Consider the following 27038-nt stretch of genomic DNA (forward strand, 5'->3'; position numbering starts at 1 on the left):
TAGATTTGTATGCTGCAACTTTGCTGAATTCATGCTGAATAATAGAGTTTTGGTGATTTCTTTAAAATTATATATAGTATTATGTCATCTACAAACCATGACAATTTTGCCTCTTCCTTTCTAGTTTGGATTCCTTTTATTTATTTATTTTTCTTTTCTGACTGATGTGAGTAGGATTTCTACTACTATGTTGAATAAAAATGGCAAGAGTGAATATCTTTGTCTTGTTCTAGATATTAAAAAAAAGTTTTCAGCTTTTCACAATTGAGCATGATATTGACTGTGGGTTTGTCATGTATGGCTTTAATTATATTGAAGTATGTTCCCCCTATACACACTTTGTTGGGATTTCTTAGCATAAATGGATGTTGAATTTTGTCAAAAGCTGTTTCTGCATCTATTGAGATTATCATATGATTTTTATTCTTTAATTTGTTAATATGGGCAATAACATTGATTTGAGGATATTGGATCAGGCTTGTATTGTTGGAATAAATCCCTCCTGATCATGATGATAATCCTTTTAGTGAATTTTTGAATTTGTTTTGCTAATATTTTATTGAGGATTTCTGCATTTATGTTCATCAAAGATATTGGCTTGTAATTTGTGTTTGTGTGTGGTGTCTTTGTCTGGTTTTGTTGCCATGGTGATGCTGGCCTTGTAGAATTAGTTTGAAAGTGTTCCTTGCTTTTCAATTTTTGAGAATGTTTGAGAAGGATAAATGTTAACTGTTCTTTAAATGTTTGGGAGAATTCACCTGTGAAGTCATCTGATCCTGGACTTTTTTGAATATTGGAAGTTTTTTATTACTGATTTAATTTCATTACTGGTAATTGATATGTTCATATTTTCTATTTCTTCCTGATTCAGTCATGATAGATTGTATGTTTCTGATAATTTACTTGTTCTTCTAGTCCATTTTATTGGCTTATAATACTACATAGTAATTTCTATGATCCTTTTTGTTTCTCTGGTGTTAGTTGTGACTTCTCTTCTTTTATTTACAATATTATTTTGTTTGAGCCCTCTAATTTTTCTTAGTAAGTTTGGCTAAAAGTTTATTAATTTTATGTATCTTTTAAAATAATCTTCCTTGATTTTCATTACTCTTTTCTATTGTTTTTAGTATCCATTTAATTTCTTTTCTCTTTGATATTTATCATATACTTCCTTCTGCTAACTTTGGGTTTTCTTTTTCTTTTTTTTTTTTTTTTTGTTACATTATTTGTAAGGTTAGTTTGTTTATTTGAGTTTTTTCTCATTTCTTGAAGTAAGCTTATAACAGTATAAACTTCCCTCTTACAATTGCTTTTGCTGTGTCCCAAAGATTTTGGATTATTGTATTTCCATTTTCATTTTCATTTGTCTCTGGGTATTTTAAAATTTCCTCTTTGATTTCTTCAGTGGCCCATTGGTAGTTTAGAAGCATATTGTTTAGTCTCCAAATGTTTATATTTTTTTTTTAGTTTTTTTTTTTTGTAGTTGATTTCTAGCCTCATAACATTGAATAGATGCTTGAATAGATAACTGATATGATTTTAGTCTTCTTAAGTTTATTGAGACTTTTTTTCTATGGCCTAGCATGTCATCAATCCTGAAGAATATTCTAGTGCCATTGAAAAGGATAAATATTTTGCTGCTTTTGGGTGAAAATATTCTCTCTCTCTCTTAACATATATATGTATGCATATCTAGCATTTGGTCTAGAGAGTCATTTAGGATGAGTTTTCCCTTATTTTTTGACTGGATAATCTGTCCATTGATATAAGTAAGGTGTTAAAACCTGAACTTTTATTGTTACTATCACTTCCACCCTTTATGTTTGTCAGCATTTGCTTCATGTATTAAGATCCTTTTATGTTGGGTTCATATATATTTACAATTATTTTACTTTCTTATTAGGTTGATCACTTGATCACTATGCAATGTCCTTATTTGTCTCTTGTTACAGTCCTTGTTTTAAAGTAAATTTTGTCTTCCATAAATATTGCTGCACCAGACTTCTTCTTCCTTTTTTTTTTTTTTTTTTTTCTATTCACATGGACTATCTTTTCTTTTTTTCAGCCTGGATATGTCTTTAGATATGAAGTGAATTTATTGTAGGCAGTATATATATTGGTCTTATTTTTGTATCCATTCAGACACTCTATTTCTTTTGATTGGCACATTAGTCCATTTACACTTAAAGTGATTATTGATAAGTATGAACTTCTTGCCATTTTGTTAATTGTTTTCTGGTTATTTTATAATTTTTAATTGATTTTTCTTATTTTGTTCTCTTCCTTGATGATTTGATAACTATCTTTAGTAATATGTTTAAATTCCTTTTTTTTTTCTTTTTTCTGTATGTATCCACTGTAAGTTTTGTATTTGTGGTTACCATGAGATTCATATAGAACATCATATATATACATACATGTGTAAGTCTACATACATATGATTATTTTAAGCTGATAATCTCTTAATTCCCAGAACATTCTAACAATCTTGCATTTTTTACTCCTTCCCCCATGTTTATTGTTTCTGATATATTTTCCATCTTTCTGTTATGTGTGTGTATTCCTTAACTGCTTTTTGTGGGTATAGATGATTTTACTACTTTTGGCTTTTATCCTACTACTAGATTTTATAAGTGGTTGATAAGCTATCATTATTGTATGCTTGCTTTCACCATTGAGGCTTTTCATTTTATAATTTTCATATTTCTAGTTGTGGCCTTTTCTTTTTCACTTAGAGAAGCCTCTAACATTTCTTGTAAAGTCAGCTTAATGATGCTGAATTTTTAGCTTTTGCTTACCTGTAAGACTTTTGATCTCACCTTCAAATACAAATGATAGCCTTGCTGGGTAGAGTATTCTTGGTTGTAGGTGTGTTTTTCTTTAATCATTTTGAATTATCCTGCCAGCTCACCTGGCTTGCAAAGTTTCTGTTGAAAATCAGCAGATAGTCTAATGGGAGTTCCCCTCTACCAAAGTACCTTTTTTCTTACTGCTTCTAAAATTCTCTATTTTTATTTTTCCATTTTAATTATAATGTATCTTGGTGTGAACCAGTTTGGTTTCATCTTTTGGACTCCTTGTGTTTCTGGACCTGTCTCTTTCTTTCCTCAGATTATGAAAGGTTTCAGCTACTATTTCTTCAAACAAATTCTTCAAACAAGTTTTTCTTTCTCTTTTCCTTCTGGGAAGCCTATAATGTAAATGTTAGTATGTTTGAAATTGTCTCAGAGTTCTCTTAAATTGTTCACATTTTTTATGGTTCATTTTCTTTTTTCTGTTCAGCTTGAGTGATTTTCACTACTTTGTCTTCCAATTGCTGATGTGTTCCTTTGTATCATCTAATCTACTATTGTTTTCTTTTAGCGTCTTTTTTTTTTTTATTTCACTTATTATACTCTTCAACTCTGTTTGGTAGTTTTTTATATATTCTAATTCTTTGTTGAAAACTTCTCATTGTGTTTATCTATTCTTCTCCTGAAATCATTGATCATCATTATGGTATATATTGAACTGTACATTGGGTATCTGTATATTGGCTTATCTCCATCTCATTTAGTTTTTTTTTTTTTTTAACTTGAGATTTTTATCTTGTTCCTTCAATTGGTACACATTCTTCTGTCTCCTTATTTTGCCTAAGTCTCTGTGTTTGTTTGTTGTTTGTTTTTTCTATGTTTTAGATGGTTTACATTTTCTGATCTTGGAGAAGAGACCTTATGTAGCAGATGTTCTTTGGGGCCCAATAGCACACTTCCCTCTGGTAACCAAAGCTATATGCTCTGGAGTTTCTGGTATTTGGTCTTTGTGGGTCCTTCTGTTTTGGTGAGGCCAACTATTGTGGTTATGCTGGTAGGCAAGGCTGGGCTCTTGCCTGGTTGGCTGCCAGGCCTTGCATCATGTGGTGATTGTGGGCCTGCTGTGGGTGGGGTCATATCATGGTGCAGATGGATAAATGGTTCAGTGAGTACTGGAGCTGGTGCTAGTTCACTGGTGGGTAGGACCATGTCCCAGTGCAGCTGACTGTGAAGTCTGGAGGGCCTGGGGCTCGTGTCAAACTGCTGGTGGGCAGGTCGAATTCCTGCATAGATGGCTGCACAGCTTTAGTGGCCCTGGATCTGTACCAGCCCACTAGTGGGCAAGTAAGCCATTGGTGCTAATAGGCTAGAAGTACTCTAATAAAGTGCTTGCCAGTATCAGTGTCCTCATAGTTGAGTAAGTTCACAAAAATGGTTGCTGCCAGAATCTAAGTCCCTATGGGAGTCTCAGTTGCCTCATGCCCATTGGGAGGTTCTCCAAGGTCAGCAAGTGGGTCTGACCCAGGTTTCTTTTAATTTACTGGTACTTGGAGCCTGTGAGATTCTGCACACACCTTACAGCCTTCTGTATGAAAGCCCCATGGACATTCAAAGTCAGATGTTCTTGGGGTTCAACTTCCTGTTATAGGACCTCATGGCTTAGTCCAATGTAGGGCTCAGGCCCTTCATTCTTGGGGATAACTTCTGAAATTGTGATTATCCTCCTCTTTGTAGGTCACCTACCCAGGCATATGGGTCTTGACTATACCATGTGTCTGCCCATCTTACATATCTAGTTGTAATTCCTTCTTTAAATTTTAGTCATAGAAAGTCAGTTTTTGCCAGCCTTGAGGTCATTTACACAGATAGTTGCTCTCTAAATAGTTGTAATTTTGGTGTGTCTGTTTAAGCTCAGGGCTGCTTGCTCTGCCATTTCAGACACCTTACCAAAGTGTATTTTATGACAGAAAATTGATACTCTGGACACTGCTATACTTATGAATATGGTTATATTTGGCCAAACCTAATTTTGATCAATACATAAATGACTTAAAGTGAAATCTGAGATGTGGGTGCAATGAGATTAACATAATTACAGTTTGTAAATGTCACTCTTATATGTGGAAAAAGAGTAGAAGAGAGTAGGAATAGATTCCTGAAAACTGGTTACTAAGTCACTACAATGGTTAAATGAGAAGTCACAGTTACTTGGGCTGAAGATATCAGTGGATGGAGAGAGAAAATAGATTAGATTTAAGAATGAGTTGAAGAGAAATTTTACATGAACATCCTTCCAGCTATAAGCCAGTTCTTTATGAACAAATGTTGACACCTAAACACATACTAATTTTCTTAAAAGTACTAATCATTTTCAGGTAATTTTCATGTCACAAATCTCATAAAATATATAATTTTATCTTCAATGTCATTTTTCTGCTGTATTTAAAGTTGCAAGGTATTTTGAGATTTTTGTGTTGAAACTATAAAGTAAACATAAAGCAAACAACGTCTTGTCCATTTTCAAATATACTATGATGAAATTGAATGGATGGAATCAACCAAACATTTTATACACGTGGAGACAAATATATTTCAGCTTTTATATTTCTGTTTCCTGTCATCTTATCTCTTGCTCTAATATACAGAATCCACAGAGATGCAAAAGCAGGTAAAATTTAAAGAAAATGCACAACAATATTTAAAGTTTTAACCATAAAAGCCTCATCAATTAATAAAAATTTTAAGTGCTTCTATCTCTTTCCTAAGAAAAAAGAGCCAAAAATAATTTCATCAATATATCCATTATCGATACAAAACACTTCATAGTCTCATATTTAAAAGGTAAACTAAGGTAAAGGGGTATTAAGCTGCTTTTGCATGTTTTTTGTTATTTTCCCTTAGAATCTGCAGAATTCGGAAACATGATATATATCTCCATGGGCCTGTTGTCTTTAGACAGGGATAATACAGAAACAGGGAGTGGACTGAAGCTATGAAAGAGGCTGAGATTATCAAGAAAGTAGAATATTAGGTCATTAAATTCTAAGATAATATTTGTTTTAGATAAATTGTAAATATATTTAAAAGTTTAAGATACTATAACAAATCAAGGCAAAAAAAAAAAAAAAAAAAAAGCACACTTACTTCTTGTTGTATTCCATGGCAAAATTTGGAGATTTAAAAATACCAAAGTTTTGGACCAAAATAAGGTTACAAAGTTTATAGCAAGTATGACCAAACAGTTAGTAAGAACACAGTAGAGATACTAAAGACAAATGAGTTAGAAAATGCATATATTTCATACCCTAAACATACTAACTTAGAAAGTTATGTCAAAAACACAAATACACAATTATACGTCCCATTAACATTTAGAAATTTGTCACAACATTTCATATGACATCTGGAAAACACTACTGTACAATTTTGACTAAAAAAGGAAAATAGTAGTTTAGAATCATGGTAAAAATAACCTTGACAATTACAGACCCTAGAGAAACTTGGAAATCACAAAACTTCTTAAAACATACTCTGAGAACTGCTGACACATAATCACTACAGAGGTATTTCCTTATGCCACAGTAGCTATATAAGACAAATTTGTTATGGGATTGTGCTGCTGTTGGAAAAAGAAAAACACACACGCAACTTTGAGTTTTGGATCCTGAGACAAGGTCAATAACAGAATCTGGCAAATTACTGAAGAGACTATTTGCAGGAGCCAAAATATGGTGAATAAAAATATTATGGGAAGCCTGGAAAAATGGTAACCCACGTGATGCAGTTGTGACATAAATGATATTTCTGGTATTTCAGAGGATAGAAAAAAATGTATCTAATGAACTTTAAAATATGAGCAGTGAGATTTCTGAGAAGAATCTTGACATATATGAATTTTACTGGGTGCATATGATAGGATACCAGAAGAAAGAGAAAAAACTAAGGGGAGAATAGAAGAAATTGCAAACAAAACTTAGATAAAAATAGAAGCAGCTCAAAATTCTCTTGGCTGGAGGTGGGGGGAAGTTATTTTTCTTATCCTCAGTCCCTTTTAGACAAAAAGCCTTCTCAAAGTAAAATACATTCTGGGGGCAAAGGCATGACTGTAATCTCTTTGGTAATACCATTGGAAAAGTTAAAGAAATATGCCCTCTGAGGTAAAATGGCTTCTAGGAGACTTAAGGGCATTGTTTCTCAGCAGCAGCACAAAAGCTTAGATTAAGGTAGATAGAAAAGGAAAATCATGACTTTAAAAAGTTTGTTAGAATAGCTTTTGACACATGAAATGGAATACATTCAAATTTATAGGAAACATGTTTTCAATGGGACTGTATTAGCAAATGCGCTTCCACTCTTGATTAAAGGGGCTAAAATTTTGATGATAGAAATACATCTTAGGGCCCAAATTTCTCTAGGGTGAAAAAAGGCTAAGAATGTGGCTTAAAGAGCATATAACCCACTACCTTATTTAGAAGTATCCAAGAAGGGTAAAAGTAAGGGCTTCCTAGAGGACAGCATCAAAAGTTGCAGAGAAAAATGGACTGGAGGCCCCACTTTAAGAGGCTAAGCCAAATGAAAGAACATTCCATGCCCCATACCTAGTGTACCTGCCAAATGTTCCTATTGCGTTGCAAAATGACTCCAAACCAGTGACAGTAGTTTTCTTCCATTTCCCCCTACTCAATGGGAGTGCTTATAAGTTATCCTCTCCCTTAGTCCTCATTGCATTTTGGGTGTGTGAAGAGCAGATAACTGGTCTTTGAAATCCAAAAGCGTCCACATCAAGAAAAGTAACACACATGGTGCTACACCTGGACCAAGTGTAAATCACAAGACCTTGGACTTCAAGTTCAGTGTTATAATTCGATGAGATTTTTGTGGTTCTTGGATAGTTGTTAACGTGTATTACATATGGGAAGGATAAGTAATTTTGGCCAGAAGGTAGACTGAGATAAATTCATTTCACTGACACATTGAAAAGTGTTTGGCTCAGAATGTGGGAGGGCTCTTCTGTGTGATTTGCTTTGCCCAGTCAGAACTTGTCAATGGTAGCATAATCAGAGATCTAAAAGACACTTGCTATGGTGCAAAACTCATTTCACTGATAACCATGAGAAAATGTCCAAGATGACTGATTGCAGTCATATAATAGACATGTGGAAAAGAGTTAAAACTTTGGTCCTAAATTTTACTTTAAATAATAGCAGTAAAGATTTAGAAAACTAAAATTTAAAACATACCAGTTAATTTTTAAAAACATTTTTATTTAATTATAGTTGATATGCAATATTATATAAGTTACAGGTGCACAATATAATAATTCACAATTTTTAAAGGTTATTCTCCATTTATAGCCATTAAAAAATACTGGCTATAATTCCCATGTTGTACAATATATCCTTGTAGCTTATGGATACACAATAGTTTGTACCTCTTAATTGCTCAACCCTATATGATGAGGTACCTCTTAATCTATTTTCCTTCCTTATACCCACTGGTAACCATTAGTTTGTTCTCTACATCTGTGAGTCTGATTCATTTTTATTATTTGTTTTGTTATATTCACTGGTTTGTGTTTTTTTTTTTTTTTAGATTCCATACATAGGTGATCTCATACAGTATTTACTTTTCTCTGACTTATTTCACTTAGCATAATACCTTTCAAGCCTATCTATGTTCTTGTAAATGACAGAATTTCATTTTTTTATGGATGAGTAGTATACCTTTGTATATCTATAATACATCTTTTTTGTCCATTCTTCTGTTGATGGATACTTATGTTGCTTTCATATCTAGGCAATTGTAAATAATGCTGCTATAAATATTGGGGTGCATCCATCTTCCTGAATTAGTGTTTTTGGATATATGCCCAGAAGTGAACTAGGCTGGAACAATTACTCTAGAAAAAAGGAGGCAAGAATACACAATGGAGAAAAGACAGTTTCTTTAATACCTGGTGCTAGGAAACCTAGACAGCTACATGCAAAAGAATGAACTTAGAACATTCTATAACAGTATATACAAAAATAAATTCAAAATAGATTAAAGACTTAATTGTAAGACCAGAAACCATAAGACTCCTAAGGGAAAACATAGGCAAAACACTTTTTGACATAAATCATAGCAATATTTTTTTGGATCCATCCCCTAAAACAAAGGAAATAAAAGCAAAATAAACAAATGTCACCTGGTTAAAATGAAGGCTTTGCACAACAAAGGAAATTGTCAACCAGACAAAAGGACAACCTACTGAATGGGAGAAAATATATCCAGCATATATAAACAGTTCATACAGCACAATATCAAAAAAAAGAACTGATTAAAAATAGTCACAATTGAATAGACATTTATCAAAGAAGAAATGAAGATGGCCAACAAGTACATGAAAAGATGCTCAACATTGCTAATCATCAGGGAAATGCAAATCAAAACCACAATGAGATGTCACCTCACAGCTGTCAGAATGGCTATCATCAAAAAGAACACAAATAACAAACAATGATGAGGATGTGGAGAAAAGGGAGCCCTTGTACCCTGTTGGTGTTAACGTAAATTGGTGCAGCCACTGTGGAAAACAGTTTGGAGGTTTCTCAAAAAACTAAAAATGTTCCATTTAAAATAACATTAAAATACTATATTGATATTAAAATATCAACTCTGTAAGAATAAATGTAACTTAAAATGTGTATAATCTTTCATAGAATTTGATAAAATATTATTAAAAATTCTACATTCTAAATCATAGAAAAAAATACAGCATCCATGGTTTGGAGCACTCAACTTACAAGATTTCAACTTGTTCTAGACAAATTTACAAAACCAAGGAAGAGCAATATTTATTGAAGTTTTTCTATGAGCTTGTGTCAGTTAAAATGGACATCTGATTATATGAATTATGCGTAAATGCAAAGGATAAAGAATAGTCAAGATAATTGTGCAAAATGATGAAACAATTAATCTAACCAAATATCACAAATTCTTATGTTTTTGCTATTAAGAAAGTATAGGTTATTTTGCAAGGATAGGAAGAAGGGCCTTGGCTACAGTACAGTCCAAAAGCAAATAATTGCATATCTGATTTATGAAAAAAATAAACATAATATGCATTGGAGAAGAATGGTTAATAACACTGGGTATGTGAATTGGATAGCCACATGGAAAATAAAGAAATTTGGTTTTTACCTCATACCATACAGAAAAACCTAATCTTGTCAGATTTGTAAACCTGAATGTGAAAAGGCAAAATAATAAAGCTTTTCGTGTATGGTATAGCTGAATATTTTTGTTGTCTTTTAGAAGATGAGTTTTTAAAAATAAAAATGCTATCTATAAATGAAAACCTTAATAGACTAGCTAAATTAAACAGAATTGCATGCCACCAAAATTCACTATTAAGTGATTAGAAAGAAAAAACAGCAGTGGGAAAAAATATTTGCAACAAAAACAAATTGTAAAATCTGGTATACTGAAGATATGTGTTTAAAATGCTAAAAATCAGTAAGATAATAGAATGCGCAATCAAATAAAACCCTGAACAAGTGCTTGGATAGACACACTACTAAAGAATATGGTCAAATGATCAATAAGCATATAACAATATTCTCCATCTTAATAAGTCAACAGGGAAACCCAAATCAATGCCTTCATCCATAATTGCAGGACCTAGAAATGGTGACACTGAGGAGAAACTGGAAATCTCATCATTAAAAGAGGAGTATAAAGTTGCACTACCAGTGAGGAGAGCTAACTGGCATTATCTAATTTACATGCAGATAAGCATATGAGAAGTCAGAGGAATTCCACTCCTATGTATATACTCAACAGGTAAGCATGCACATGTGTATCCAAATAAATACGCATAAAGTACAACAGCAGCATTATTTATATTACCTCCAAACTAAAAACAATGCACATATAACTCAAGAATAAAACGAATAAATTAATTGTGTACCAGAAACTAAACAGCAGTGAAAATAAAATAAACTATGCAAACACACAATAGCATAGATAGGACTCAACATAATACTGAACATATTTCACATTGAATAATTCTATTTATAGAAATTGCAAAATACAAGACCAAATAAGCTGTAGTATTTAGGAATGTGTGCCTATTTGGTAAAAGTATAAAGAACATCAAATAATTATGAATAAAAGTGAATACATTGCGTAGTCTGGGTACAAAATATGAGATAATGAATGAAAAGAACACTTTAGTAGTTCCTAGTACTATATTACTTCTTCATCTTGGTTGTGCTTACTTAGATGTCTTACTTTACTATATCACTAGTAGTGGCATCAAAATATCAACTATCTAGAAATAAACCTGGTAAAAATGTGCAAAATAGATTATTAACCATTACTGACTTTTACCTGTACAGAATGCTTTTAACCTTTATTGATAGGTATCAGTTATTAACCAAGTTAATTAGTAGCGTAGAGATGTCAGTTCATATTAATCTATAGAATCAATATACCTTTAATTAAAATTATTAGAAATTGAAAAAAACTGGTTATAATATTTATGTAAATGTCAAAATAGCCAGGACACATTTACAGAAATACAAGGTGATCAGCAATAATTATATTAAAGCTACATTAATTGTGAGAGTGTGGTGTTGGTACAAGAATAAACAAAAAGATCAATGGGCTAGAGAGCCCAGAGATGGACCCAAGCATACATAGACATTTTATCTATAAGAAAAAGTGGCAAAGTAGAAAAGTGCCTTCAATAAACAGTCTTATAAAAATTGTACAGCCATGTGGGAAAACTGATGCCTACATCACACCATTCATAAAAATAATCTTCACTAACATAATTTTTAAGTAGATATTACATACACATTGAAAAGAAAAATAATTTAGTATCCAATGTAGAAGGGTAGATGCTTTTGTTGTGCTTAAATGTGTAGTAATTATAGTGCAACTTTACTATTTAATTTATCTTGCCAAAAAAGTTAGCCAAAGAGATATGAAGATTTTTGGCAACTTGGGTTTTATCTAAGATAAAAAGCAATAGCATTGCTGGGAGCCAAACTGTGAAGCTCGGAAAAGTCTACATCAGAATCACATTCACGTATAATAGAAGGCTGCAGCAACTACAAAAATGATGAAAATCTCCCTTTTCTGACTAACCAATACAAGAGGCCCACTTATAGACCACTGTCTTGGAAATAAAATTTATGAAGAAGTCCAATCACTGAGCTGCCCTCATTTCTTGACAACATTTAACACACAACTGTCTCTCTTTCATTTAATCCCTCCTTAAACCCTCTACTGCAATCCTAAATCTTAGAAGTTTCCCTACTCCAACTCTCTTGAGACATCCTTATTCCCCCTGGGGTATATTCTCCTCTCTACAGCAAAAATAAAACCTAATTTTATTTAAACATAGTGTTCCTGGTGGTCTTCACTTCTTGGCTTTAACAACCAAAGAGGAAAATGTGAGGGGGTATTTAGACATCTCAGGTTACTGTGTGAATAGGTTATGTAAGGATGTGACTGTTTTTTACTCTTCCAAATTTAATACATATATTTTTATAATGTAAAATAGTGCTTCATATATCTTACCAAGAACAATGTTAAACTACTTATTTTAATAATTATTTGGTGATTTGTTCAATGATTAAAATGTTAAGCTATCGTTTCCAAAATAAGTTAGGCTTATTTAAAAGGCATGTTTCTGTGACTTAAAAATGCTTGAATTCACAAGAAATCTCATGCCTACCAAATTACAGACACATATTTAGGATACAATTTGTTGTAATTATATGTCCCCTTAGGGAGAACATGTGTCTGCTACTAGAGGTGCCGGCAATCATTGTCAGTGTTGTGATTATACCCTTTATAATGTTCCTTTCTAATTCAGACGGCAGGCACTTTTTTCTTACTATGTTAATTAGTTTCTCTTCAATAATCCAGATGTTTTGTTTATGTAATTTATTCTTTCCTGTGGACTTTTTAGTAATGTGATTAATCTGTCTGATTTCCCTCCTTCTAGTTCAATATTATGCTTCTATAATCATCCCCTTCAAAATGATAGTTAAATCTCATTTTAGCATTTTCTATCTTCTTCAAACATGGAAAGGTTTTCTTTAAGGAAAAATCACTGGGCATACTTTTTAAAGGTTTTTATATTGCCCTCACTTCATAATTGTATGACAAAAATTCCATACCAGTACGAACATAGAAATAATGTGTAGCACTATTGTAGTAAAATGTAGAATTAGATATACTCCTGAATGTGATTGAATAGTGATGTAAGAATATAAAACTAAGTGAAATGTATATATTTCTTCTGTTGATTGTTTGCTGACCCACTTCCATTTTAGATTCCCTTCTTTTACTCATGAATTTGTGTTTCATAGGCATCTCTGTGCCAATAAGTGAGTGAGCTCTAGAAGATTTTCAACCAAACACACAGCCAAAGTAATAGTGGCTCATTTCAGCAGTGATTTTTTAAGGTGTACATGATTTTACTAGTGTAGTTTTAGTTAATTTATTGATCAAAGATTATTATTAGAAGTAAACACAAAAATATTCTAAATACAAATCTTTGCCAAATAGTTAAATGTTATTTGGTTGCAATGTGTCAATTAAATTTTCCAATATATATAACTCTCTAGATTGGCTTAACAAGAAACCAGAGATCCACACCCTCACTCAACTAAAATATTCTATATTTAACCTACTTTACAATATTTTTTAATTTCCCCTTTGAAGCTAATTAAGTGGTAAAATTAAGAAAAAGAATAATTAGGAGGTCATTAAAAATACCATATTTCTGTGCTTTTCAAATGCAATGTAATTATAATTTCAACACTGGGCTTAGTAATTTTTTAATCTTCAAAACACTTATATTCCATTACATCAACATCATCTTTTTTATGATGATTATTCTAGAATGCATCTAAATATTTAACAGGAAAATTAATCATTGATAACACTTGTTTATTTATAATGCCCTTAGATATTTGTCAGAAAATTTTTCAAGAGAAAATTTTGAGTCATTATTTATCTAGTTCTCAAAAACATCTATCTGCAATTTTTATGAAAATGTAAAACTCGTCATTTCTGTTTGGGATAAGAAATTGATATATAGTAGTTGGTCCTCCATACCCACAGAACCCCAGAAGCAGAACCTGTGGATACTGTAATTTTCTATGAGGCACTTGAACATTCACAGATTTTGGTATCCATGGGGTCCTGGAACCAATCCCCTGTGGATACTGAAGGACAACTGTATACAATTATATGAAATATGTTATAGAGTATCATATTACAAATATTTATATATATTTACTATGTTATAGATTATATGTCATACATTATATATTTTTCTCCCAATTTAGGAATATGTACAGTTACCAGGTAATCTTTGGTTTCATGCATATGCCCATCTCTCTCTCTCATTAAAACACACCAAATACAATTTAATATATTCTTCCAGATTTATACTTATATCATATATATCATATGTACGTGATAGGAGAAGGCATGACATAATTATAAATTATAAGTGCACATGTGTGAGTGTGTGGGTAAATAAGAGACAGAGAGAGAGAGAGAAGACATATTGTGACGATTAATTTTATATTTCAACTAGGCTAGGCTGTGGTGCCGTTTTTTGGTCAAATACTAGGTTGGAGGTTGCTGTGAAGGTAAGTAGAATTGATTAATATTTATAACCAGTCAACTTCAAGTAAAATGGGATATCCTTCATAAAGTGGGTGGGTCTCGTTCAATCAGTTGATGATTTTTAGAGCAAAAAGTGAAGTTTCTGAAAGAGGGAATTGTGACTTAAGCCTAAAACATAAATATCATGCTTGAGTTTCCAGCTTGATGGTCTTCCCTGTAGATTTCATATTCAAGACTGCAACATAATGAATTTCTAGCCTGTTGTCCAGCCTTAACAAATCTCAAATTTACCAACCCTTACAATTGCATCAGCCAATTTCTAAAAATAAAAATAAGTCCTCTTTCTCTCTCTATCTCTAGTCATTCTTATGTATCTGTGGGTGATTAATTTTAGGATCCTGAGGATACCAAAATCTGCAGATGGTCAAGTCCCTTATATAAGATGACATAGTACAGATATATGAATATCTCCTATTGTTCTGCTTCTCTGGAGAATCTTCACTGATACAGACATATAATTTTAAGCATAGAAAGCCACACTTATTGTAAGACTATACATTTTTAGGACTAGACAATATTGAGAACTCATTTGAGGTGTGGGTTTACTAAGTTAACATGAATTCTACATATAGAATATGCAGTTTTATCCATTAATGATAATCAGTGCAGTCACAGAGAAAACATTCATAATTCTATTTGTCAGCTGATTTTTTTAATAATAAAAGCCCGAAGAACTGAGCTACTCTTTTAAGTTTCAGTTGTTGTTGTTGTTGTTGCTGTTTTTCCCTTTGGAGATTTCTGAACTTTGGAGAAACTGAAGAATGATAGCATAAAGCAGGTAAATTCATTTAATCAGTTGATTATTATAGAGTAATGTGGCACAAGTGTATTGAAATTATTTACAAAGAAGAATCTAAACAGGATAGACCAGATACTTTTTTCTTGAAATATCAAGAAAGTTAAAGTTATACAAATGGTAAAAATAATTTTGATTAAGAATAGGTTTACTGTCACAATGAATTTGAGGAATTATTTCAGCTGTATTTCCAGTGATTACTAGAGGATTTGAGATTTTGGAACTTATTCTTTTGGTGCTGACAATTTGATTATGTGACTTTGGGAGTGTCAGTAATAAAGAGGAGAAAAATATTCTTGAAAATTCAGAAATCAAGCAATTATAGCACCAAGTGTTGGAAAAGTTAAACATATTGGTAATTTGTATATTTACATCTATCACTTTTGTATGTGATGGTTTCTGGATTTCCTTTCTTACTCAGGAATACTTCCACACAGTACGTCTTAAACTATTATCTGAAACCCTCTCTATTTTCACTTAATTTTTGTTACTTTCAGATATTACACATAGCTCAAGTTTATTTTTCTATATGATATGAGGCAGAGAGATCTAACACAAATTATTTTTTACAAATAGATTTTATAATTCTTTAAAATTTGTGGTTCTTTAGATGATGACTACTTTTACTATTTATCAGATTATTTAAATATATGTGTGCATTTATTCTTTACAAAGAATACTTATTATTTAGAAAGACAAATTATTCAGGAATATGTGATGAACTTTTCTTTCAGCATAGCAAATCATCTCATGAGAAATTTGCATAATTATTTTATTTCCTGAAATTTGGTGGAAACCTCTTACCTGGTCACTTACAAGTGAGAATAGTTGATATATATACTTCTGATGGCAGACATACATCCAAACATCTTGTCCTCAAAGTTGACAATTAAATTTTGTTTGTAAAAGATTACTTAAATTATAATTTAAATGGTTTGAACAACTTAAAAGAATATTTTAATTCTGTTTTTGGAAAGGGTGGATTATCTTGCAGTATATCAACTCTCTTAAAGAGAGTAAGAGAAATCCATTGATAAGAAAAATTAATAAACAAACAGATTAAATTTACTTAAATGCATCAGCGATATTCTAAGGTGACAAGGACTTGAGAGAACAGAATTCTAGGAAAATGGGAGTTGTGCTGAAATTTGGTATGATAGTCTACAACAGCTATTTCCCTCAGGGCATTTTCCATTTCTGAAAACAGAGCAAAAGGCTAAGGATCTCAGCAAAGTGTCTCTGGGAATGGTCTGATTCTTAGAAACAGAGGAAAAAAAGATCTTTAGCAACTTTTCAGACACAAAAGGTAACAGATACTTGAGGGATCTGAGTAACAGTGCAGTATGGGTACATATCAGAATTGCATAACTTCCCAGGGTCAGATGGAACTACTAGATGGCAATGCTTGAGAACCAGACATGAACCAAGGCTTAGAGACTGATCCAAAGTGTAATACAACTTTTCATTATTTTGGTCTGGATTGAATTAAGGTGATTAATTAGTCACTCCATCTTCCTAACAAAGGGAAAGGTTAATTGTCTATGTCAAAAGAAAAAAAAATAACTCACAGACTACAAAGAATTTTATACATAAGTCTTATCCTTCAATGAAAACATCCTACTTATTGCAAGAGAGAATATCAACTCACCTAAAGGCAAAAGAAAATAAACAGAAAAACTACCCTGATGACCTAGACTTCAGACATCTTTAAAGTGGATAAGGTTGACCTGTTAACAAAAACAGAGAATAATGTGTTAAAATAGACATGAAGATTAACTATAGCATCAGATAATTAAAATATGCAGAAACAAATCCAAATGTACATTGTAGAATCAGAAAATACAATAATCAAAATAAAGTGTTCAATAGACAGACTTAAAAGCAAATTAGTTGTAGCAGAACAGAATATAAGTAAATGAAAGACAGGTCAGAAAAATATCTGGATAGAAGCACAGATAAGGAAAGGATGCAAATAAGAAGAAATTTTTTTTTGATGTGTGGGTTAGAGGTATAAGGGACACAGTGAAAAAAATCTTTCATATCATTAAATCAAGTTGCAACCAAGCAGGACCCTATCGGGTCTTCCAGGAGCAGATCTCTCCCCAGATCCTCTGCTGTAATAGCTCCTCAATGAAGTACCCAGATAATATCTCATGCATATTTCCCAAGTTTTTCAGATACTAAAAACTACCACCTAATAGAAGAAATTAACTACTGGAGGATCATGAGCACATAGCCCCCAGACCTTCTGGTGCATTAGGATTAATAATGTTAACAGCTGTGTTGCCTCAACCAATCAGAGAATTAAGCTAAAGCTGAGACACACATCCTTGCTTGGCACTACAATAAACCTTTCTCTGCTCCAAACTCTGACATTCCGATATCGTTTGGCATCAGGCATAGGAACTTGTGTTCAGTAACAAAGTCACAGAAGTAGGAAAAAAGAGAGAGAGAATGAGACCAAAGCAGTATTTAAGAAGGTAGTAGCTGACAGTATTCCAAAATTCACAAATGGACTCAAGTCAGAGATTCAAGAAGCTGTGCAAATATCAATCAGAATAAAAACAAGGAAAACCAGACACAAAGAGAAATATTTCCCAAGCAATCAAAGAAAAAATATCATGTTACCTTCAAAGGAACAAAAATAAAATTGAACACTAAATTTCAGAAATGTTGAAAATCTGAAGTCTATGAATGGCATCCTTAAATTGTATACCCAGAAAAAAAAAATCCTTTAAAAATGAGATCAAAGACATGTTTAGCCAAACAAAAGCTGGAAGCCTACAACACTTGTAGACCTGCACTAAAAGACAGTCTAAAGAGAGTCCTTTAGGAAGAAAGAAAATAATGCCAGAACAAAATATTGCATGGAAGAAGGAATTAAAAAGCAAGATAAAAGGTAAATGTGAGTGTAAATATAAATAAATATTGATTGTTGAGAAACTATTCATAAAATTAGTATTATGTTGAATTTAACATAAATATATAATTAATTAATGTGGTAATAATAGAAAGATAGCAAAAGTGATAATTAATATTAATTTTCAACTAAAGGTGCTTTCTCTTTAGGATACATTGACAGGTAATAGTAAAAAAAAAAAGAAATTTGTCAATATGAAAAAGGAAAACAATTTGAACAACAAGGACATCAACCTTACATGACCCTGAACCACTACTAATTTTTAAATAACTGAAAGGTATGTGAGGCTTCTTTGAGTTTAATAATTCATATCTATAGCAACTTCTGTAGGGTCATGTGTTTTTATTCTAGTTTAATAAAGCTTCTCTATAAATATGTTTTTATTAGACATCTTTGAACATTTATGTTTGACAGTCACATTTTCTCATATGTAACATCGATTAAGCTTTTTTTCCTTCTGCAGTCTATTTTAATCATAAGAATTATTGTTTGATCCAATAGTTTCACTTTTCACATTTTTAAAGCCACATTGTTATCTTTATTAGAATGAATAGCTAAAAATGATCCTATTATCTCAAGTTTTCAGAAAATCTAACAGTTGATAACTTGAGGGAGATTATATTAATTTACTTGACATCAACTGTTGACATACTGTTTCTTTAGCATTTTACCTTTTATTAGTGTAAGGAAAGGCAAAACTGGATAATAGGGCTTTCATTAGTTTTCTCTCTGAGGCCAATGATAAAGTCTCATGTGGTAATTTCTCCAGATTTTAAAAACTCATAGACTCAACTTGATTTTTTCTCCCAGAATCACATCTTCAATATTGAGCAATGCCAATTTTACTATAGTATACTGTATTATTTTACATATTGCCTCTCCAGAGAAACAAATTTAGTATTATTCAAGAGCTTCTTAGTATTTCTGATTAAATTATGGTACTTTAAAATAAGCTTATTATTATAAAATATTTTCCTTGATATATTAAATAATTTTATTTCACATATAATTCTGGGCAATGAACCAAAATAATACTTCCAAAATGGTATTACTTTTAAATAAATTCTGGTATTCTAACAGTGGGTCTAGTTTATCTAGCAGCAAGATGACTCTAGCCAAATGAGAAAAAAAATGTGGAATTAAGGGTATAAAGAGTGGTGAAACAGGAGTAGCACATGAAAAACAGCAAGCAAAAAAATAAGAAAAGTAAAATTGCTGCAAATAACTAGATGCTACTCAAAATATACCCCACTGTGTATTTATACACAAAATTTAGGGTCAGTTTGTTAATATTGTTGTTTTCAAAATATTAGCCCAGAATTGTGTGGTCTGCTTATAAGAACGATATATTTGAGTATAATAGACCAACACTTTTACTGCAAAAACCAGAAAAAAGATGGATAAATTACATGTGTATATAAAATTATAGAAAATACACTCTTAATTAAAATTATAAATGATAAGACATATATTTCTATGTATATATTTAATAAATGTGTGTATATTTTATGTATGTTTAAACACTCCAGAGATCTGTGGAAGCAAGGAAAATAAATAGATTAACCAATATTCTAGAGAGAAAAAGGACATATTTGAGAACTAAAGATTAGAATATGTTAGATTCTAATTTAAAAACCTGAGGGGACTGCATGAGGAGCAAAAAATAAGCTAGATGTGCAATGTGTGTGATTCCAACATCAACCAAGCCTCACCTAATTCAATTCATGATTGGATTGAGGTTATGAGCCCTGCAGCAAAATTCAAGCAAGGTAAAAAACAATCAAATATAGTTTATATTTAATTAAATTATTAATTGTAAGATTATAATTAAATATAATGTACAATGATAAAGGAGGAACATTATATTTAAAGAGTTCTTGACACTGAAAGCAATCATAAAGAATAAAATATCATTATTACTTTAAGAGCAAAATTAAGACTGACAGTTAACTAAAAAAAAAAATTATAGAAGACACAAGAAAAAAATGAAAAACCTTTAAAATGAGAGAAGAAAATTTTGTCAACATAGAATCTTTCACCATTCAAAAATAAATTAAGCACCAAACTATTTTGTTTTAGTACAAACAAAAGTTGATAGAATTTATTGTCAGTAAACTGTACTAAAAGAAACACTAAAGAGAATTCTTTCAAGGTGAAAGAAAAATGATTTCAGATAGACTTTAATAAAAGGAATGGTGACCAAAAAATATAGATATGTTAATAATTATAAAAACATATCACTGTTGAAAACTATAATATTAATCATAACATTAATAACAATAGTCCAATATATATTTATAACTATATATGAAATTAAAATATCTATTAATAATAGCACAAAATTCAGGGTGAAAATAAAGCTAAAACATCTTATTATCTTTCCATTTTTCATAAAACATTCAGAATAAAAATTTCAAGCAGCCACTAATAAGTCTACTTCTATTATACAGTATACTAGAAAATTATAAATTAGCATGTGTCTAACAAACTAGTGGGAAAAGTGAAATTCTTTAAAAGAAAATCCTGCTTAATCCAGAATAAATTTTTTGAAATATTATAGAAACAATGAAGACAAGCTGCAACAAATACAAACCAAAAGGAAATTGACAGTTTTAAACTAAATATAGCAATAATTATATGAAGTGTAAACAGACCAAAAATTCTAAGTATTATAGAAAAGTAATTGTTAGCATGAAAATAAAATAAAGTCTATATTTCTTAACAGCAGATGATATAAGTTAGAGTATGAAAAATTATGTAGCATGCAAAAATGGACCAGAGGAAAATTGATGTACCCATCTCATTATAAATGAAGAAAATGACAAGACGCATACCATTATAAAGAGAACATTTCACATTATTAAATCATCAATCAGATAAAATAATTATAAATTGAGATATTCCCAATAATATAATTTTATAAAGGAAAATCAACAGAATGAAAAAAAACAAGGATTAGAGAATATATACTCCACTGTGAGTCAAATAGGCTTCTGCCATAGGCTCACATCAGCATGACTGAACATAGCAGAAATTTCCAATACTATTGGATCAGGAAGGGACCATAGGTACCAAAGAAATTGGTTGTGCAATGTCTCTTTGAAATTTCAACAGAGCCTTCTGTTGTTCAGTGCCTCCTTCAATTCAATTATTTTCCTGTTAAGGTTGTGAACCTCTGTTAATAGAATTCCCAGATGTGATATGTGATTTCTCCAGTAAACAAACATCTCAGTAACTTTGGAGCTGTCAGAGACAATATGTTTTTTTGTGGTTGAAAGGGTGTTTCTATTAACTCCAACTGAAGTTATGTAAAGAGTTTACCATTTTTGCTAGCACCTACTTTTGTTAGGCTGATCAGCACTAGCATTCAACAGACCGTAAGAATTTTCTTCACAATACTCAGTCCATTTTATCCATACCCATGCAAATGGCCATCGGCCCCCTACTGTGAGTTTTATTGCATTAAAAACACTAGCTACCCCTTATGCTTATTTTGGCTTAGGGTCAGTTCCAGATTCCATATATTCCTGGGGATAAGCATAGAGCTGCCCCAAACTATTTGCAAGGCAATTTCATGCTTACATATCTGTTAATTGTATGTCTAATTTTATGAAACTACACCACTTTTACATTCTCATTAGCGATGTGTGAGTATTCAGTTCCTTCACATCTCCACCAATACTTTGTGTTATAATTTATGTCTTTAAAAAATATTACCCACTGTAATAGATGTATAGTGGTATTTCATATTGCTTTAAATTTGCATTTCCCTAATGATGAATGATGATGGTGAATCTTATGTGCTTGTTTTCCACCCATACATCTTATTTGCTGAAATGTCTATTCATGTTGTTTGGCCAATTTTTTTAGGTGGTTTTCTTAATAATTGGGTTTCAAGAGTTATCTTGCTTTATTTAAAAATATATATATTCTTAATACTAGTCACTGATAAGATATATGTCAACAAATATTTTCTTCCAATTTTGACCCTGTAAACAATTTCTTACTAAAGTCTTTCAAAGGGCAGAAGTATTTTACTTTTGCAAAATACAATCAATTAGTTATTTTCTTGTATGGCTTATTTTACAGTGTCACTTCCTATCCAAGTATGTGCTTATTCAGATCACAAATATTTCCTCTTGTATTTTCTTCTAGAAATATTATACTTTCAGTTTTCCGTTAAAGTCTGACCAATCTGTACCAGCTTTTTGAGAAAGAATTACCTATGATCCATTCTGAGTTAACATATACATATGGTGCAAATTATGGTTAAAATTATAGGGCTCTTTTGCACATGATGTCCAACTTTATAAGTACTATTTGTTGAAGGCTGTTTATTTCCCATTGAAATACATTGGCATCTTTGTTGAAAACCAATTGACCACACACCTGTGGATGTATTTTTGGACTATCTATCCTAGAGTTTAGTAAAACTATGACCTATGGGCCACTTATATCCTGCCACTGGTTTTTGTCAGTAAAGTTTTTTAGATTAAAGCTATGCTTATTTGTTTATATAACATCTATGACTGCTTTTCAGCTACCATGTCAGAGTTGAGTTTGTAAAATCTAAAATATTTTCTATTTGATCTTTTACAGAAAAAGTTTGCCAGAAATTTCTAATCCATATGTTCATTCATATATATATATAACAAATTCCAAACTGACTTGATAGTGACTTTTTAGTAAGTGCAAATAGTAATGGTTTGAATAAAAGAGTCCTCCAACTTGATTCTTTGTTTACAAAATTGTTTTGCATATTCTTGTCCTTTGATTTTCTATGTACAATTCAAATCAGACTGTTGATTCCTACAATAGAAATCCTGCTGTGACTTTGAGTTTGCAAAGAATTTATACATCAAATTAGAGCAAATTGACATGATGATAATATTTTGTCTTCTAATCTGTGAACACAGTATATGGCTTCACTTTTTTTAGGTCTTTAATAATAAACAATGTTTATGTTTATAGTACATATACCTTGCAAATATTTAATTAGATTTATAAATAAGTATTTCATATTTAGTAGTGTTATTATAAAAGCAGTTTTTATATATTAGAAATATATATGTATATATAATGATTTCTTATTATTCCTTGACAGTATTTAAAAATGCAATTAATTATTGAATATTAATCAATATTCTCTAGCCTTGCTAACTCACTTAGTAGTCCTGTTAACTTTTGTGTTGATTCTTTGGTCTTATACATGAAAAATCTTACCTTCTATGGTTATTAGACATTTTTATTATTTCTTTTAAATCTTTGTGTTCTTGTGTTTTCCTGCCTTACTTCATTGGCTAGGAACTCCACTACATTATCAAATAGAGTGAAAGAAGATATCTTTGCCTTATTCCTGATATATAGCATGCGATTTTAAGCTTTAATCATATGAAATTGGTTTCATAAATAACTTTTATCAAGTTCTCCTTTAATCCTTAATTTGTTAAAAGTCTGTTATCATAAATCAGTCTTAAATTTGTTGAAAAATTTTTCTGCATCTATTGACGCAACCAGATTTTGTTTTCCTTAGTGTGTTGATGATTTCATAAACATTTATACTCATATATTTAACAAGTTTTGGATTTCTGCATATTTTACCTGCTTGGTCATAAAATATTTTCTTTATATATTGCTGAATTTGATTTACTATTTTTGATTGAACATATTTATGCCTATGTTTATGAGGGATGTTGCTTTAGAGTCAGGAGACTGGTTACTTTAAATACTAATGACTGAGAGAAAGCACAAAGAAGTCTTCTGAGTTGCTGATACTGCTTTATATGTAAATCTTGGTGACAGATACGTTCCTGTTTTCTTTATTTAGCTTCAGTCTTATGGTCTTTGTATCTGACCTATGTTTTATACCAACACATATTGTAAAAAAAAAAAAAAAATTGACCTAAGTCATCCGTTTTGGGAATCATTTTTATTTTCACCAGGTTACCACACAACCTCAACAGTCACTCTACCCAAGATAAAGGCTTTTCTACCCTTTCAGATTCAAATCTAGTAGGCCTAGGACTTCACTTCCATTAAAGTTTTCTTTAATTGGTCATAATATTTTTGTTTCAAGTTGAAATTAGTAATCATGTGAGTCACTTCTACCTGCCACTTCCCTGAACTTCTCAATCCCCTAAACTTTAGCTCAACTACATATTATCTTCCCAATTTCCCTGTCATGTGCTGACTTTTTTTATTGTCCTAATCACTGTACTTCTGAAATTATGAAGTAATAAACTCTAGAATTATAAATCTCTCTCCTTGTTTCCCTAATACTAATTTAATCTCATTTTTCTATGTCTTTTTCCCTAGGTGTGCTGGATTGTCCAATGTCGATGTGGTCAACTTGGGGACTACACTTCCCATTTCTCCTTCCTTGTATGGAATTAGTGTAGAGTTGACATCAGGAGAAACTTGAGTGGGGTTTGGAAGACAGATGTGAAGCCATAGATCTTACTTGCAGAAGATTATTACCATCAGATAATGCTGATGGACAGATAGATAACTTGTCCTCGTTCACTCTTTCACCAGTTTGCTATTTCTGATGATCAACAGCTGCCTCAGGCTCGCCACCAAAATGTGTAATAGCAACACAGAGGCAAAAGTAAGATGACTAGCGATGCTAGTTTTTCTTGAGACTGAAGATGTCCCTCAAAGGTGAGACTTTCAGTGATAAAATGAGAAGAGTCTCAGGAAAACTGAATGGCATGGTCTGTCTAGAAATGGGTTCTCAATGACCTTTCCATGAACAATGACTTTGTCATGGCTTGCTTAAAAACTGTAACCTAGTCAATTAAGCTTATCTGTTTAATTAATAAATAAACATTATTATACCCTGCTTAATGAGATCTGATGCTAAATTTGGGATTTTCCCTAAGGGTTTATATAATATAATAGGAACAGTACTGGCAGTAAATATTGATATAATTGAATAATCCAATGCATATACATTTAGTTATGAAAATTATGATTGTAGAACATAATGAAAGAATACAGCCTTAAATTTACAATAATTATAAAGATAATAATAATATAGAAAGTATAAAGGATAAAGTAATGTAGAAAAAGAAAAAAAATTCTCCCATCATTCATAACAATTTTAATGATAATCTTAAAATTAACAAGTAAATAAATGTGTTTTATAAGTATATTTTATAAAGGCAGAAAAATAACTACCAAAGGAAGTTGAATGATAAAGCACTGAAAACAAAGCAAATGAAAAACAAGAGGGAAACAATAAAACCCAGATGATATATCAGAAGATAGCAAATACAAAAGCATTAAAAACAAGAGTTCACACAAAAATAAAATAAATAAGCAAAATTTAAACAAAGACGTTTATGTAAAAATGCAGATGGAATAAACTTACCTATCGGATCAATAAAAAAGAACTATATTGGCAATATATGATATAAAATAGTGACTTGGAAGTTTAAAATTATAAGAATGAATGAAGAGACCTGGATAATATTAAAAAAAGAAGTTAGGGTTTTTCATATAAATATCAGGCAAGTTTAAATTCAAGACAAGTGTTAAATGAGACACAGGAGGGCACAAAAATACAGTCCACAATTATACTTTGATTTCATGACTGTTTAAAAGCCAAATAACATAGTATGAAAATACATCATAAAAAACCTGCAGAAAATGTACAAAGAAACCAAAAGAAATTCAGTATTAGTGTATGTTTTTACTCATCCCTTTCAAATATTGTTTTAATAGAAAATAAGTTAATAAAATGAAAAAACTGAATAAATTATTTGTACTGGAACTTTAAGATGCATAAGAAACTGCATGAATCTATTTGTTCATTTTTCCTCTTTTTTTTTCAACAAATATTTATTTACCAAATGCCATTCCATATATTGGGAATAAAGTGATAAAAAATGCAGAGTGTATACATGGTGGGAGTTGGAGGAAGACTGGCCTGCAAATAGAAACAAATAAATAAGATAGTTCAGTAGTGACACATTCTGAAAGAAGGAAGGGAAGAAAGGGAGGAAAAGAAGAAATAGAGGAAAGGAGGAAGAAAGGAAAGAAGGAAGACTCCCCATCATGTTGATGTGGTTTAAAACCACAGTTGAGAAGAGGCAGTTGAAAGAGTAATATTGATTTGCTGGTGATGGGAAGAACTAATTTTAAGTTTGGTCTTAAGTGTCACAAGTAACCAGCAATGAGAATACCTAGGGCAAAGAATTACAGAAAGAGGGAAAAGTACAAAGAACAAGAAAAAAATAAAATAAAAACACTAAACTAAAATAAGCTTAAAGATTAGACAACTGGGTTGTTTTGAGGAGCATAGAATGAAAAGAGTCAGAAATGGCCCACATTCAGGAATTATCTTTGAAAAAGGCTTGGAAACATAGAAATCCCTTTTATTCTTTTTAAATCATCTTCATTCTCTATCATATTTGATCTCAAGAAGATTCCTTTCCAAGCAAATTTCCAAAACATATCCTCACACTAAACATATTTTACAAATTCAACAAGGCACAACCACATATTTTCTCTGTTGAACTAGAGCAGTAAAAATATAATATGGAGGCGTGCAGCCAAGATGGTGGAGTAAAAGGACACTCTTAGATCACCCTCTCCCATGAACACACCAAGAGAGACATCCATGGACCCACTCATTCACTCAGAATATCTGTTGAACTTTGAAAGAACATCACCTTCTTCAAAAGACAAAATTCCTCACAAATCTGGTAGGAGAAAAAAAAAAAAGAAGAAGAAAAAGGAAATTAGTGTGGGACCTGTGTCACAGGGAAGGAGTGATAAAGGAGGAATAGTGCTCTTATGCTGGGACAACACCCTCTCCAATGAAGTCGGT

General features: G+C 31.4%; 2 long non-coding RNA genes across 2 annotated transcripts in view; both read left to right on the forward strand.

Annotated features, from left to right (window-relative positions):
- The window catches only part of LOC116668730, a 73788-nt gene extending 48713 nt beyond the window's left edge, over nucleotides 1-25075 (forward strand). Inside the window, exon 4 of the long non-coding RNA XR_004325972.1 lies at nucleotides 24521-25075. This is a non-coding gene — a long non-coding RNA (uncharacterized LOC116668730). The remainder of the gene's footprint in view (nucleotides 1-24520) is intronic.
- On the forward strand, nucleotides 1654-21095 carry LOC116668731. The gene is made up of 3 exons (XR_004325973.1): nucleotides 1654-2188; nucleotides 14581-14586; nucleotides 21082-21095. It is a non-coding gene; the product is annotated as an uncharacterized LOC116668731 (long non-coding RNA).
- Nucleotides 25076-27038: the final 1963 nt, after the last annotated feature.

This window comes from Camelus ferus, chromosome 14 (assembly GCF_009834535.1).
Source record: "Camelus ferus isolate YT-003-E chromosome 14, BCGSAC_Cfer_1.0, whole genome shotgun sequence".
Lineage (NCBI taxonomy): Eukaryota > Metazoa > Chordata > Mammalia > Artiodactyla > Camelidae > Camelus > Camelus ferus.